General features: G+C 37.5%; 1 pseudogene; it reads left to right on the forward strand.

Moving 5' to 3' along the window:
• The first annotated feature begins 14,362 nt into the window (after window positions 1-14,362).
• Window positions 14,363-14,460, forward strand: LOC119046532 (uncharacterized; annotated as a pseudogene).
• The last annotated feature ends 485 nt before the right edge of the window (window positions 14,461-14,945 follow it).

Raw genomic sequence — 14,945 nt, forward strand, 5'->3', positions numbered from 1 at the left:
CAGAAGTAGAATTTGGGGTTAAATGGCATCTCCCTATTTGAAATATTTATTCCTATATACATGATATTTGTCCCTATATACATGTCCTTATATACATTTGAAATATCATGTCCCTATTTGAAACCCTATTTGAAATATTCTGTCAGACTATTCTTGAGAATTGCTGATATCAATTTATACTTTCACCATGAAGTATGAGAGTCCCAATTTCCCACTCTCTCATCTTTTCTTTTTAAGTTGCTGAGTATTTCCCTCCTCTAAATGCTCAAAATACAGATATGAGAAATAAAAGATAATGGTTAAGTCTTTTTCCACTTAGCAATTTTACTTTACCTGAGCTGGATCAATCACAAAATCATTTTTGTATCCATGAATTAAAACTCTGTGTAATAAGAGTAAATTGCCTTATAATGTGATACACTTTGTTTGATAGTTTCTTCATTAAAAAATTCTACTGTGTTTTATTGGTTACACAATATTTAGTAGTAAATAGTATATTGATTGCAAATATACTATTTCCCTCTTTAATATAAACTAAAAAAGTATCTTTTATCCTTGTTAAATATATGCAAATAAAAGACTTTACTTATAAATAAAACAAAACAATTTATATAGTATTAATAAAAGTTCTAAAAATTTTTGAAATAAATGTGACTATAAAATGTTGAGTGATTAAATCAATGTCCTATAATTTTATAAGTCCCACAAAATTATTATTCATATATCAATCATACTTGTAACTCATGTCATTTATTAACCTCAGTTCTTAACTCTTTTACCTACAAATGTAAAATATCCAGTAATCAATTTTCCTTTGCCAATTATTCTATTTATAGGTAGATATATAACACTATACAAGTTACTTAAGTTCTCTAAAGCAAAGTACTGAATTCTTCTTAGTAATGTCATAATCAAGTAACAAATATGCATATCATACTCTATAAATTTATTCAAACAATTTTATAGTTTCACTTACATTGGACATGTATGTATACATGCATTGACAGAAAATAATTTTATCTGACTCCTAAGAATTTAACATATAGTCCTACAAGGTTTTTTTCATTGATATTAAGTAAAACAAAATTACCAATGTTTAAATGATAAATAATAGGGTTAATAAACATATGGATATTATTCATAGAATAAACATTGATACAAAGCATATAACCAATAAAACTATTATCACTCCATCTTTTGACTCAATACAAATTTTTTTAATAAAAGACTTAGATGTCCTCAGCAAAAGTTAAATGGCATTAAGAATTGTAAATAGCCATGGGCTAATCTCATTTTAAAGGAAAAAGCCATATTAGTATGTATATATTAAAAAGAATCAAGAATTTTTTATCATATTGATCAATAAAAATCTAGCTTAAGTAAAAATCAATATAAAATAAAGTATCTATTTGGGGATTTGATAACATCATACATGAAAATCTTGATTTAGATCAATGTAACAAAGTTAAAGCAAATGCAAGTTAACATTCAATTACCAATATGAAGTAGGGATAATAATTGAATTGGCTCTGATCACCTATTAAATCTATGTCGAAACATATTTTGGACTGCATACCTTAGGATAACAGATTAAATGTCAAGGAACAGACAATTCTATAACTATTACAATATCTGTACATGTTTCAAATCAAATTTCATGTATCATGGCATTGGGAAATCATTTCAGAAATTCATTTTTTTCTAATATGTTGATTATAGGAGTACATGGGATTTTGACTATCATTTCTCTGAAGTACAGACGACTTGAAGATGCAGGAGGACAAATGATGATCAGTTTAACAAATGTGATGAACTCTTAATTTAGGAAGCTGGCTACTCTATGTACAATAATGTAGTGATTTTGACAGTCATTATGTGTTTGAGTTTCAACTAATAACTGTGTTTATAATAAAGACATTCCCATCTCTCAAATTCTTTGAGAATCTAGTGTAGACTTCACATTAAAAAGTAATGCTACATAAAACAGTACTATTTGACACTTCTAAAAAGCTTCAGGGGTTCTGAAAATGATTGTGAAATACAGTCTTATTAATCTTTAGTATTCTCATGAGAACCAAGTGGGTGGCAAATATTATCTTAATTTTGTAAAATAGAAACAATTACTGAATTTACTCACCCAAGGCTGAATATTGAAGCAATGAAAAGTCACAGTGCCTATCCTGACACTTACTGAAAATCCCATTAAGCATTTCACCTACAATAATTTTTATAGAGACAGGAGTAAAGGCATAGAGAGAAAAATCTTCAGGAAATATGAAGTTCAACATATTCTACTATAAGAGATGTAAAATTAATATTTATTGGTTATCCAATTAATTATGTTTGGTGATGGTGACTGTGATAGGACCAAAACTTTGGAGAACTAATTTCTCTGTGCCACTTTTGGGTGACCACAAGTTCACTGTGGTCAGGGTCACACAAAAGTTGTTTAAATTCTACTTCATAACAAAACTAAAACCTGACAAAATGAATAGCATTACAATAGCTCAAGAGAAGAAAAAGAAAATTTTAAAAGTTAAATTTTGACTGTAAGTGAACTTTTAACATGGCATTACACTTGATTCTTTTAAATAACCTACCAGCCCGCAGGACAGAAACCTCCCCCTCTCCCCCTTCCCCTCTCTCGAAAAAATAAATAAATAAAATATTTTTAAAAAAATAAAAAAATAAAATTATTTTTACTGTATTTTTCCCATTAACCTTTAGGCCCCTGTACTCCCTCTCCCCATTCAATCACCACAGTGTTGTCCACGTCCATGAGTCCCTTTTCCTTTTTGCTCAGTCCCCCCACCGCCTACCTTCCCCCACATGTTATCTGCCATCCTTTTCTCCTTGTTAGTTCAGTTTGCTCATTAAGTTTCACATGTGAGTGAGATCATATGGCGTATGTTTTTCTCTGACTGGCTCATTTTACTTAGCATAATGTTCTCCAGGTCCATCCATGCTGTCACAAAGAGTAAAACTTTCTTATTTTAAAAGCTAAGTTAGCAATCCATTGCGTAAATGTCCCATAGTTCTTTTATCTACTCAACTACTAATGGACACTTGAGATGCTTTTGTATCTTGGCAACTGTAAATAGTGCTGCAATAAACATAGGGGTGCTTATGTTCTTTCAAATTAGTGTTTTGGGTCCTATTATATATATTCCCAGAAGTGAGATCGCTTGGTTGCAAGGTAGATCCATTTTTAATTCTTTGATGTATCTTCATACTGCTTTCCACAGTGGCTGCACCAGTCTGCATTCCCAACAACAGTGCAAAGGGGTTCCCCTGTCTCCACATCCTCCCCAGCACCTGATTTTGTTAATTAATTGATGATAGCCATGTTGACAGGTGTGAGATGATACCTTATTGTGCTTTTAACTTACATTTCTCTGATGGTTAGTGACATTGAACACAACTAGAATTACCTTTAGAATATCCCGCTCCCCCCCACCCCCCCCCACATCTCACCCTCCAACCTACCCCTTTGGCTTTGTCCATGTGTCCTTTATACATGTTTCTTGATGGCCTTCCCCTATTATCCCCCATTATCCCTCTGCCCCCTTCTCGCTGGTTACTGTCAGTTTACTCTTTATTTCAATGTCTCTGAGTTTTGTAAGTCCTTTGTAAATTGTAGATATTGACCCCTTATCAATGTATCAGTGAATATGTTTTCCCATTCTGTGAGTTGTCTTATTTTGTTGATGTTTTCCTTTGTTGTGTAAAAATTTTTAGTTTGATGTAGTCTCATTTGTTTATTTTTTCCTTTTGTTTCTCTTGTCTGAGGAGACACATCTGCTAAAATATTGCTACAAGCAATGTCTGAGATTTTGCCGCCTATGTTTTCTCCTGTGATTTTTATGGATTCAGGTCTAACATTTAATTTTTAATACATTTTGGATTTATTCTTGTGTGTAATGCAGAAAGGTGGTTATTCTAGTTTTTCTGCATGTATCTGTTCAATTTTTCCGGTACCATTTATTGAATAAATTACCTTTAGCCTATTGTATGTGCTTTCTTCCTCAAGTCAAATATTAATTGACTATAAAGGTGTGAGTTTATTTCTGGCTTCTCTATTCTATTCCATTGATCTACGTGTCTGTTTTTATGCCAGTGCCATGCTGTTTTGATTACCATGGACTTACAGTATAGTTTCATACTTGGTAGTGTGATTCTTCTAACTTTGTTCTTTTGTCTCAGGATCACTGTTGGATATGTGGGGTCTTTTGTGGTTCCACCTAAATTTTTGAAATATTTGTTCTGGTTTTGTGAAAATGCCATTGAAATCTTGATAAGAATTGCATTGAATCTAAAGATTGCTTTAGGTAGTATGGACATTTTAATGATGTTAACTTGTCCTACCCATGAAAATGGTATGTACTTCCACTTATTTATACCTTCTTCAATCTATTTTTCAGTGTCTTATAATGTTCTGAGTACAGCTCTTTTACATATTTGGTTATGTTTATTCCTAGGTATTTTATTATTTTTGAAGTAATTATAAGTGGGATTGATTTCTTAACTTCCCTTTCTGTTAGTTCATTATTGGTATATAAAAATACAACTGATTACTGAGCATAATTTTGTACCCTGCTACTTTACTGAATTCATTCATCAGTCCTAGTAGTTTCTTTTTTTTAATATATTTTATTGATTATGCCATTACAGTTGTTCTATTTCCCCCTCTTCATTCCCCTCCACCCTGAACACCCCTCCCCCACCATTCCCCCCCTTCAGTGTATGACCATGTGTCTCAAGTTCTTTTGATTCTACATTTCCCATACTATTATTGCCCTCCCCCCTATTTTCTACCTATCGTCTACGCTACTTATTCTCTGTACCTTCTCCCCCCTTCTCCTCCTCCAACTCCCCTGCTGCTAACCCTCCATGTGATCTTCATTTCTATGGTTCTGCTCCTGATCTAGCTGTCCTCTTAGTTTGCTTTTGTTTTAGGTGTGGTACTTAATAACTGTGAGTTTTCTGTCCTTTCACTGTTCATCTTTTTTTATCTTCTTTTTCTTAGGTAAGTCCCTTCAACATTTCATATAATAAGGGCTTGGTGATGATGAACTCCTTGAACTTGATCTTATCTGAGAAGCACTTTATCTGTCCTTTCATTCTAAATGAAAACTTTGCTAAATAGATCAATCTTGGATGTAGGTCTTTGGATTTCATGACTTGGAATACTTCTTTGCAGCCCCTTCTTGCCTGTAAGGTCTCTTTTGAGAAATCGACTGACAGTCTGATGGGAACTCCTTTGTAGGTGACTGTCCCCTTACCTCTTGCTGCTTCTAGAATTCTCTCTTTCATTTTAATCTTCGCTAATGTAATTATGATGTGCCTTGGTGTGTTCTTTCCTGGGTCCAAGTTCTTTGGGACTCTCTGAGCTTCCTGGATTTCCTGGAAGTCTATTTCCTTTGCCAGATTGGGGAAATTCTCCTGTATTATTTGTTCAAATTAGTTTTCCACTGGTGGCTATTCCTCTTCCCCTTCTGGTACCCCTATAATTTGGATGTTGGAACCCTTAAAGATGTCCTGAAGGTTCCTAAGCCTCTTCTCATTTTTTTGAATTCTTGTTTCCTCATCCTTTTCTGTTTGGTCATTTTTTCCCTCTTTCTGGTTCACTCCTTTGATTTGAGTCCCGGTTTTCTTTCCATTACTATTGGTTTCCTGTGCATTACCATTCATTTCAATTAGTTTAGCCTTCATATGTTCCTCTAATCTGTGAGTAAAATCAACCAGTTCTGTGAGCATCCTGATCCCCAGGGTTTTGAACTGTGCATCTGAAAGTTTGGCCATTTTTTCATCACTTAGATTTATCGGCTCTGGGGCTCTGAGTTGTTCTTGAGCCATGTTTTGATCTGTTTGTGCCTGTTACATATGAGGAGAGGTGCCTTAGGTGTTCACCAGGGCAGGGGCCACCCAGGTTGCTGGTTTGTGATGCTATATGTGGGGGTGGGGTCAGAGCGGGGAAATAGCTGCCCCCTCTGCTGCTTCCTGCCCCTGGGGCCCGCAAGATCTGTCTCACCGCTCACTCCTTCACTGGTTTATCTGCGCGCAAATGTGTGACTGTGGTCAGCCCTCAGTGAGTCCACCGCCTTGAGCCCTCAGTGGGTCTGCCGGCTTCTCCACACCTGGGATCCACCCACGGCTGCTGGCACACCTGGGTTGCACGCCGGGGTCAGCCCGGTGGATCTTTCCTGCCCGACCCCACTCTACTGCTGGCTCTGCCCCTCTTACTGATTTGGCTGAAGGGTTCATTGTTGTCAGACTTCCGTTAGTTCAATTTTTTGTGGTTTGGCTGCATTTTTGTTGCTAAAACTTTGCTGCTTTTAAACTTGGTCATGTGAGAAGGCACAGTGCTTCCTTCCACCTATGCCTCCATCTTGGCGGAAGTCCTAATTCTAGTAGTTTCTTAGTGGAATCTTTGGGATCTCTATATTCAGTATCATGTCATCTGCAGATAAAAACAGTTTTACTTTTTTCTTTCTAATTTGGATGTCTATTATTTCTTCTTCTTGTCTAATTGCTGTGACTAAGACTTCCAATACTATCTTGAATAAGAGGTGAAATTAGATATCTCTGTCTTATTCCTGATCTTATAAAAAGGTTTGCAGTTCTTGCCCATTGGATATGCTGGCAGTTGGTTTTCATACATGGTCTTTATTATATTTAGGTATGTTCCCTCTATTCCTACTTTGCTGAGAATTTTGATCATAAATGTGTACTAGATTTTATCAAATACTTTTTCTGCATTTATTGATACGATCATGTGGTTTTTATTTCTTATTTTGTTTATGTGGTGAATCACATTATTGATTTGTGAATGTTGTACCAAACTTGCATTCTCAGAATAACTCCCACTTGATCGTGGTGTATGATCTTTTTGATGCATTTACTGTATTTGGTTTGCTAATGTTTTTAGCAACAATATTTATCAGGGAAATTGTCCTATAATGGGGTTTTTTTTGCATCTTTATCTGGTTTTAGAATTAGGATAATGCTGGCCTCATAAAATGAGCTTGGAGTCATCTTTCCTCTTGAATTTTTGAAATAGTTTAGAAGAGGTACTAGTTCTTGTATGTTTGGTAAAATTCACCTATGAAGCCATCTGGTGCAGGGCTTTAGTTGTTGGGAGTTTTTCGATTACTGCTTCTTATTCACTAGGTGTGATCTCTCTATGCAGATTATGTGATTCTTCCTGATTTAGTTTTGGAAGATTGTACATTTCTAGAAATTGTTCTATTTCTTTCTGGTTGTCCAGTTTTTTAGCATACAGCTGTTCAAAATATTTTCTTGCAATCCTTTTATTTCTTTGGTGTCAGTTATTATTTCTCTGCTTTCATTTCTGACTTTATTTTTTTGAGTCCTCTCTTTTTTTCTTGAAGAGTGTGGTTAAAGGTTCGTCAATCTTGTTTATCTTTTTAAAGAGCCAGGTCTTGGATTCATTGATCCTTTATATTTTTTTGGACTCTATTTTGTTTATTTCTGTTCTGATCTTTATTATTTCTTTCTTTCTACTCACTTTTGGCTTTGTTTGTTGTTCTTCTTCAAGTTCAAAATAAAGTTGGATTACTTGAGCTTGTGTTGTTCTTTGGGATAGGTCTGTAAAGCTATGAATTTCCCTGTTAAGATTGCTTTCCCTGTGCTCCACACATTTTGGAATGTTGTGTTCTCATTTTCATTAGTCTCAAGATATCTTTTGATTTCTTCCTTGACCTCATTGTCGACCCATTCATTGTTTAATAGCATGTTATTTAGCTTCCTTGCCTTCATGTATTCTTTCAGTGTTCTTCTTGTGATTGAGTTCTATTTTTATAGCATTCTGGTCAGACAAGATGCTTGATATGATTTCAACCTTCTTAAATTTACTGAGACTTGTCTCTGAGAATATGGTCTATCCTAGAAAATGTTCCATGTGCAACTGAATAGTATGTGTATTTTGCCATTTAGGATGAAATGCTCTGGAGATATTAATTAAATCCATTTGATCTAGCATGTTGTCTAAGACCAATGTCTCCTTGTTGGTTTTCTGTTTGGAAGTTTATCCTTTGAAGTCAATTGGGTGTTAAAATCCTCAACTATAACTGTATTTCTGTTGATCTCTCCCATTATGTCCACCAAGTCTTGCTTTACACATTTAGATGCACTCATGTTAGGTGCATAAAGGTTTATTATGGTTATATCCTCTTTTTGTACTATTCCCTTTATTGTTATGTATCGTCCTTCTCTGTCTATTTTATTGGATATAAGTATTCTTACCCCAGCTTTTTCTTTTCATTTGTACAGAGTACTCTTGTTTTATCCCTTTACTTTTCATCTCTGTGTATCTTTCCATTTAAGGTGGGTCTCTTGGAAGCCCATTCGGCTATATATATAATTTTTTATCCTTTCGGCTACCCTATGTCTTTTGGTTACAGCATTTAAAGCCATTTACATTTAAGGTGATTATTGATTTATATGCATTTAGTGCCATTTTATTATTAGATTGTTTTTCTCCCTTTTGTTTCTCTTTTTCTTCTTCTTCTTAAAGCAAACCTTTTAACATTTGTTATTGTATTGGTTTGTTGTTAACAAATTTATTTAGCTTTTTCTGTTCTGGGAAGCTCCTTATTTCACCATCGATTTTTAATGATAGCCTTGCTGGGTAAAGTAGCCTTTGTTGTAGGTCCTTGGTTTTCATTACTTTGAATATTTCATACTACTCCCGTGTGGCCTGAAATGTTTCTGTTGAGAAATCAGATGATAGTGTAATTGGTGCTCCTTTGTATATAACTACCCGCTCTCCTGTTTTAGGATTCTCTCCTTGTCTTTAAATCTTGCCATTTTGATTATGATGTTTCTTGGTGTAGGCCACTTTAGGTCCAACTTATTTGGGACTCTCTGATCTTACTGGATGTGTGTGACTTTTCCCTTCACCAGACTAGGGAACCAAGGAGGTTCTCAGTCACTACTACTTCTTCAGATAGGCTCTCAATCCCTTGTTCACTCTCTTCTCCTTCAGGTAATCCCACTATGCTGATGTTGTTATGCTTCATATTGTTCCAAAGGTTTCTGAAGTTCACCTCATTTTTTAAAATGCTTTTTTTTGCTGCTCTGCTTGAGTATTTTATTTTACTTTGTATTCCAAATCATTGATTCATTCTTCTGTTTCATTTAACCTACTATTTATTCCTCTCAGTGTATCCTTTATTTCAGATACTGCATTCCTTATTTCAGAATAGTCCTTTTTTATGGTTTCTGTGGGTTTTTTTTTCATGCTGTTGAGTACCCTTATAATCAGTTGTATGGTAAGTGGATGCAGTCTGGCTTCCTCACCCAGGTGTCTGGGTAACTAAGGGAAGCAGTGTTCCCATGGCCTTGGAAGGGCCTGATAAGTAGTGTTCTCATAGCCTTGAAACTGGGTCTGATAAACTGTTCCCATAACATGAAGTGGGCTCACATGCACAGAATTATGTTATGTTACATAATTTCTGGCAGTTTTCTGGCTTTGTTCCCCTCTAGTACTTAAACAAATAGGGACCCCCTGCTGGGGTTGATGATGGAAGGCACATAAGGGGACAGGTGCCACTGTTACCGAGCAAGAGGTTCGAGGAAGGGGCCATACAATATTCGGCCCACCTAGGGATGCCCAAAACTGCTATACAACAGGGGCCCCTCCCAAAAACAAAATACTAATATCTACTGGGCTCTTCTGTCTGCCGCCAATTGGAAAGACATCTCTCAATGCCAGAGATTTGTGGGAAAAAAAACCAAAATGTTTATTTAATGCTATTCAGGCCTAATGCCTCCACTAAAATATCAAAGTCCTTTAGGTTGTACACCTACACCCACGCAGCGCTCCCTTCTCCCACTGTCCCAACTCTGGGTACTGTAAATCAGGAAAAGAGCACACATCTGTGTTGCAGGCTGCTGGCACCGTCAGCTGTGTCACTGTGCAGGATCTCGAGTTAATCCAAAGTACTGTGGTACCCTCTCATGGTCCACTGGCAAGAGTTCTTTGTACCCAGTTCCATTCAAAGTCTCTCCTGCTTTCCAGGCCACGCAGCCAAAATGGGGCACCCCAAAGCCTGTGGGCCTCTTCTACCAAAGCTGCAGGGGTTTGCACTCCACCAAAACCATGTGGCTTTCTTCTTCACCTGGCTGCAGGGATCTCCATTCTGGCAAAGCTGCGTGGTTTTCCCTTTCACCTGGGTAGTTATCCCCTCATGTCCTGGAGCCCATCTTTTTCCAAGCTCTTACACCGGTGCTTCTCACTCAGGAGCACAGCCCCCCGCCCTTACCATCTTGAGTCCCAGTCCACTCCCTTCTCCCTGGCTCCAAACTTAGCCACAGCTATTTAACATATCTATGAAACCAGTTAAAGGTTATAGATATGTTAAATACTCATTCCAGAGGTTAGTCGCAATACTATTGCTATGCAAAACAGCTCTCAATGGCCCTGCTCCATTCATTTCTTCCCCCTGGGGGGGGGGGGTGAGGACATCTTATATGTCTCTCCAATGTTCCTATACACTTTGAATTCTGGACACCATTCCAAATCTTTTTTGGGGGCGCCCCCTAGCTGCACCCTGTATCGCCATGATGGGTGCCACACTGGGGAGCAGGGGCCAAGACATGAGACATGCAAATAGGCATGCAGTTTGCAGCATGAGTGGCTCATCCACTCATGAATAAAGGCAGGCCAGACATCCCCATGGCTCCGTGAATATGTTTCTGTCTGTGCAAATGATACAGGGTGCAGACAGGGGGGCCCCCAAAAACAGATTTGGAATGGTGTCCAGAATTCAAAGTGTATAGAAATATTGGAGAGACATATAAGATGTCCTCACCGCCCCCCCCCCCAGGGGGAAGGGATGAATGGATCCAGGCCATTGAGAGCTATTTTGCATAGCAACAGTTTTGCAGCTAACCTCTGGAATGGTTATTTAACATATCTATAATCTTTAACTGGTTTCATAGATATGTTAAATAGCTGTGGCCAAGTTTGGAGCCAGAGAGAAGGAACTAGCAGGGTCTGAGGATGGAACTAGGGGGACTCAAGATGGGAACTAGGAGCTGTGCTCCTGAGTGAGATGGCCTGGGTGAGAGCTTGGAAAAGACTGGCTCCGAGACATGAAGGGTCCCCACTTGGCCAGAGAGAGAGAGCCACGCGGTTTCAGCAGAGTGAGGACCCCCTCTTGGTGAGGTGAAAGAGGGAGCCACGTGGTTTTGGCAGGGTGCGGACCCCCTCTTTCCCAGGTGAAAGGGAAGAACCACGCAGCTTTGCCAGAATAGAGATCCCTGCATCCAGGTGAAGAAGACAGCCACATGCTTTTGGTGGAGTGTGGACTCCTGCAGCTTTGGTAGAAGAGGCCCACGCGGCTTTGGGGTGCCCCCTTTGGCTGCGGGGCCTGAAAAAGCAAGAGAGACTTTGACTGGAACTGGGTACAAAGAACTCTTGCCAGTGGACCATGAGAGGGTACCACAGTATTTTGGATTAACTCGAGATCCTGCACAGTGACACAGCTGACGGTGCCAGCGGCCTGCAATACAAACGTGTGCTCTTTTCCTGATTTACGGTACCCTGATTTACGGGACAGTGGGAGAAGGGAGCGCTGTGTGAGTGTAGGTGTATACATAAAGGACTTTGATATTTTAGTAGTGGCGTTAGGCCTGAATAGCATTAAATAAACATTTTGTTTCCTTTTCACAAATCTCTGGCATTAAGAGATGTCTTTCCAATTGGCGGCGGACAGAAGGGCCCAGTAGATTTTAGTATTTTGGTTTTTTTGGGAGGAGCCCCTGTTGTAGAGCAGTTTTGGGCATCCCTAGGTGGGCCAAATATTGTATTGCCCCTCCCTCGGACCTCCTCTTGTTCGGTAACACAAATACTATGCACCTGCCTGGCCTTGAAGGGTTGCAACACATCATTACTCTAAATCTGATAAATTGCTTGCCTCCATTTCATCTAGTTCTTCTGGAGAATTTGCTGGTTCTCTAATTTGGGGCCTCTTATCCTGTATTCCTATTTTGGCTGCCTTTTTGTGTTTATTTCTATGTACTGGGTAGATTTGCAAGACTCTCATGCAGACCTAAGTCAAATCCTGTCTGTGACTGGCCCTGGGCAACCTGTTTCAATCTGTCAGCAATCAACAACATGTAGCATCCTCTGCTGGGCCTGGGTGTGTGCAGAAAGATCCAGGCTGCACATCAAGGCCAGCTTTAACCAGCATCAGACCTGGGGGAGGGTGTGCTACAGTCTCAGAGCAGCCAGAGACTCACCTCTGCCTGGATGTTTTCTGTTAGGTTTAAAGATTGAAAGTCTTCCAGCTGTGCTCCTCAGCAGCAGAGCTTATGCATCACAAGATGGGGCAAAGTAATTCCTGTGAGCAGGGAAATTTCTTCCCCTCAGGCTGATGCCATTTGGAGAGGAGTGCTCTGCCTGTGAAAGATGGCTCTAGCAGTACTGGGAATGACTCAGCACAGGGATCCCGGCAGCTGTTCCTTCAGTTCTCTCCCCAGAGCCACTAACCCCAGAATCTCCTCACACATCTCTAGTCCACTCTGCCCTCCCTCTTCCAGAGCCCAGGGTAAGTGACTGCAAACAGTATTTTGTGTATAACCCTTTAAGAGGCTCTGTGCATCTCCAGCCAGCTTTCCTTGGTGTACAGAAATCCTGCTCCTTTTCACAGCCTCATGTTATTTGGGTTCCTTTCCCAGTTCTGGTGCTATAGGCTAGAGAGCCCAGATAGGGGGTTATACCTCACTCTTCTCAGGGGAAGCTCCCCAGCCACTGAAATATCCCTCCGGGACTTTATCTGCCTCATGTGGGAGCCCAGCCATCCCTGTCACATTGTACTCCCCACCAGTCTTGTTGTGGTAAAGTAGCTTCTTTCTCTATGCCTTCTCTCCAGCTAGTATTCAGTTGTTATTCGGGATGACTCCTCTATGATTTAGTTGTAATTCCAGTTTGGCCCTATGAGGAGGTTAGTGTAGCTCCCACTTACGCCTCTGACATCTTACGTTCTCCCGATACTTGGCTCTTAAAAGACAAAGAAAAACCAAGAAAGCCTCTAAAGATCTCAGGTTCTCCAAGTATTCTTATTTCTTTGACAAGTTGTATTCTCCTTCTCTGGTTTTTCATTAAAAACTCTTGAAACAGTTTCTCTAATCTGTTATATTATTTCTCTTCATATTCTCATAAAGTTTCATTATAACATTTTTGGTTGTTCGGTAGCAATGCATTTGTAAATTACTGTGGGAAGCTAATGTTCCTATTCACTATTTAGATTTCCTGTGTCAAATAACATACTGCTGTATCTTCACTGCTAGGGAAAGTTATTGCATTTATTTGAATCCATGAATGCTATTATTAATAACTGAATTATGGCAATTTTAAAAATCAAAATTATTCTTGCATATTTAACCCCTCAAATATATGTTTGTTTTTTATATAGCTGCTTTCTTGATACTGAAGAGAAGTTAAAAAAATTATGAAGACTGTCACAATGGGTACCTTTTACAAGACTGATGTTCCAAACCATAGTTACGTACCTTTAACAACTCTAGCATATTGAGAATTGGGGGGATTTTCCTTAATAGAAGATAACTTTATTAGCTAAAAAAAAATTGCTAAATTTTTCTATGGTAAAATTAAGAAACATAAAACACCAAACCTTTCTACAGTGAAAAAAATCTAAAATCTTTCACTAAATAATAAGCAGAGTTTTGTTTTTGTTTTTGCTTTTGTCCTACACAATGAAAAGAGGCATGGTAAATGTGAATGTGTGTTTACAATTATCTGTTTTAATACATAAACTTTGGATTTTTCCCACTGTTTTCAGAATACAATCTTACTTATCTGGTCCATCAGTTATTTTGTCCAGGCACCAAGTAGTTGTGCTAAGAAAGAAGGCATGTTTCACAATTTGGCCACAATACTACAAGGTGGCATGTAGCAATGTTGAACATGGGACATCTCATGTGATTTTTGAACATCTCATATCTTCCTGGCGTTGGACTATCCTGAAAAAAATTTTCAGTGATGAGCAGAAACATATTTTATATAGAAAACATCCAAAACAATGTACAGATTATATATTATAGAATTGTATACACAAAACCTGTATAATTTTATTAACTAATATATTTAGTTTTAAAAAGTAAAGAAAATACAGCATAGGTGTTCACACTAAGCAAAGGTATAAGTAGAGAAATGTAAAATTTTCTTTAATTATTAAAATAGAAATTTGAAAGAGTACCCCTAAACCTGTGCCCTCCTACTAAAAGTATAAATTCATTTGTCAAAAATAAGGTAAAATGAACAGAATTATGAAACTTAGATCCATATTCTCAAAATAAAATTGTCTTCATAAAAATTGCTTCTCGGCCTTTTGGCTAAGATCAAGTGTAGTATGTCTTCATAATATGGATCAAAGTCTCATTTTAAATTTCATAATGAAAGTCAAATTCCATAAAAAAATGAAAGCAATGATTATTGTTTTATAAGCCACAAAACTATTTCTATTTTACTCTTCTATTTGATCATACTTTGTTTATTCTACAAATGAGATTGCTTATTTCATTTTAATAGATTCCAATTAAGTTAAAAGGATTCCATTTTCATCATTTATGGCTTTTTATATGTCCTACAGTTATATTAACATTTTTAATCAACATAAACCACATAGATATTAATAAATCTAATAATAATTCTACACCAAATTAAATATAAACTATAAATTTGTTGCACAATTGATTTCTGTAAAGCATTAGATAATTAGCTTAGTGAAAACTTTTAAAAACTCATTTTCCTCAATTTTTAAAAAAATATAACATGTTCTATATATATATGAATGATAAATTTTTAACTTTTAATTATTTTCTGGAAGACAGAAGACTATTTTGGCTATGGGTGTTGACTTTAGCACTAGACTCCTTGGGCTCCAAACATCCCCTTA

This window comes from Artibeus jamaicensis, unplaced genomic scaffold (assembly GCF_021234435.1).
Source record: "Artibeus jamaicensis isolate MK-2021 breed Jamaican fruit bat unplaced genomic scaffold, CSHL_Jam_final contig_452, whole genome shotgun sequence".
NCBI lineage: Eukaryota > Metazoa > Chordata > Mammalia > Chiroptera > Phyllostomidae > Artibeus > Artibeus jamaicensis.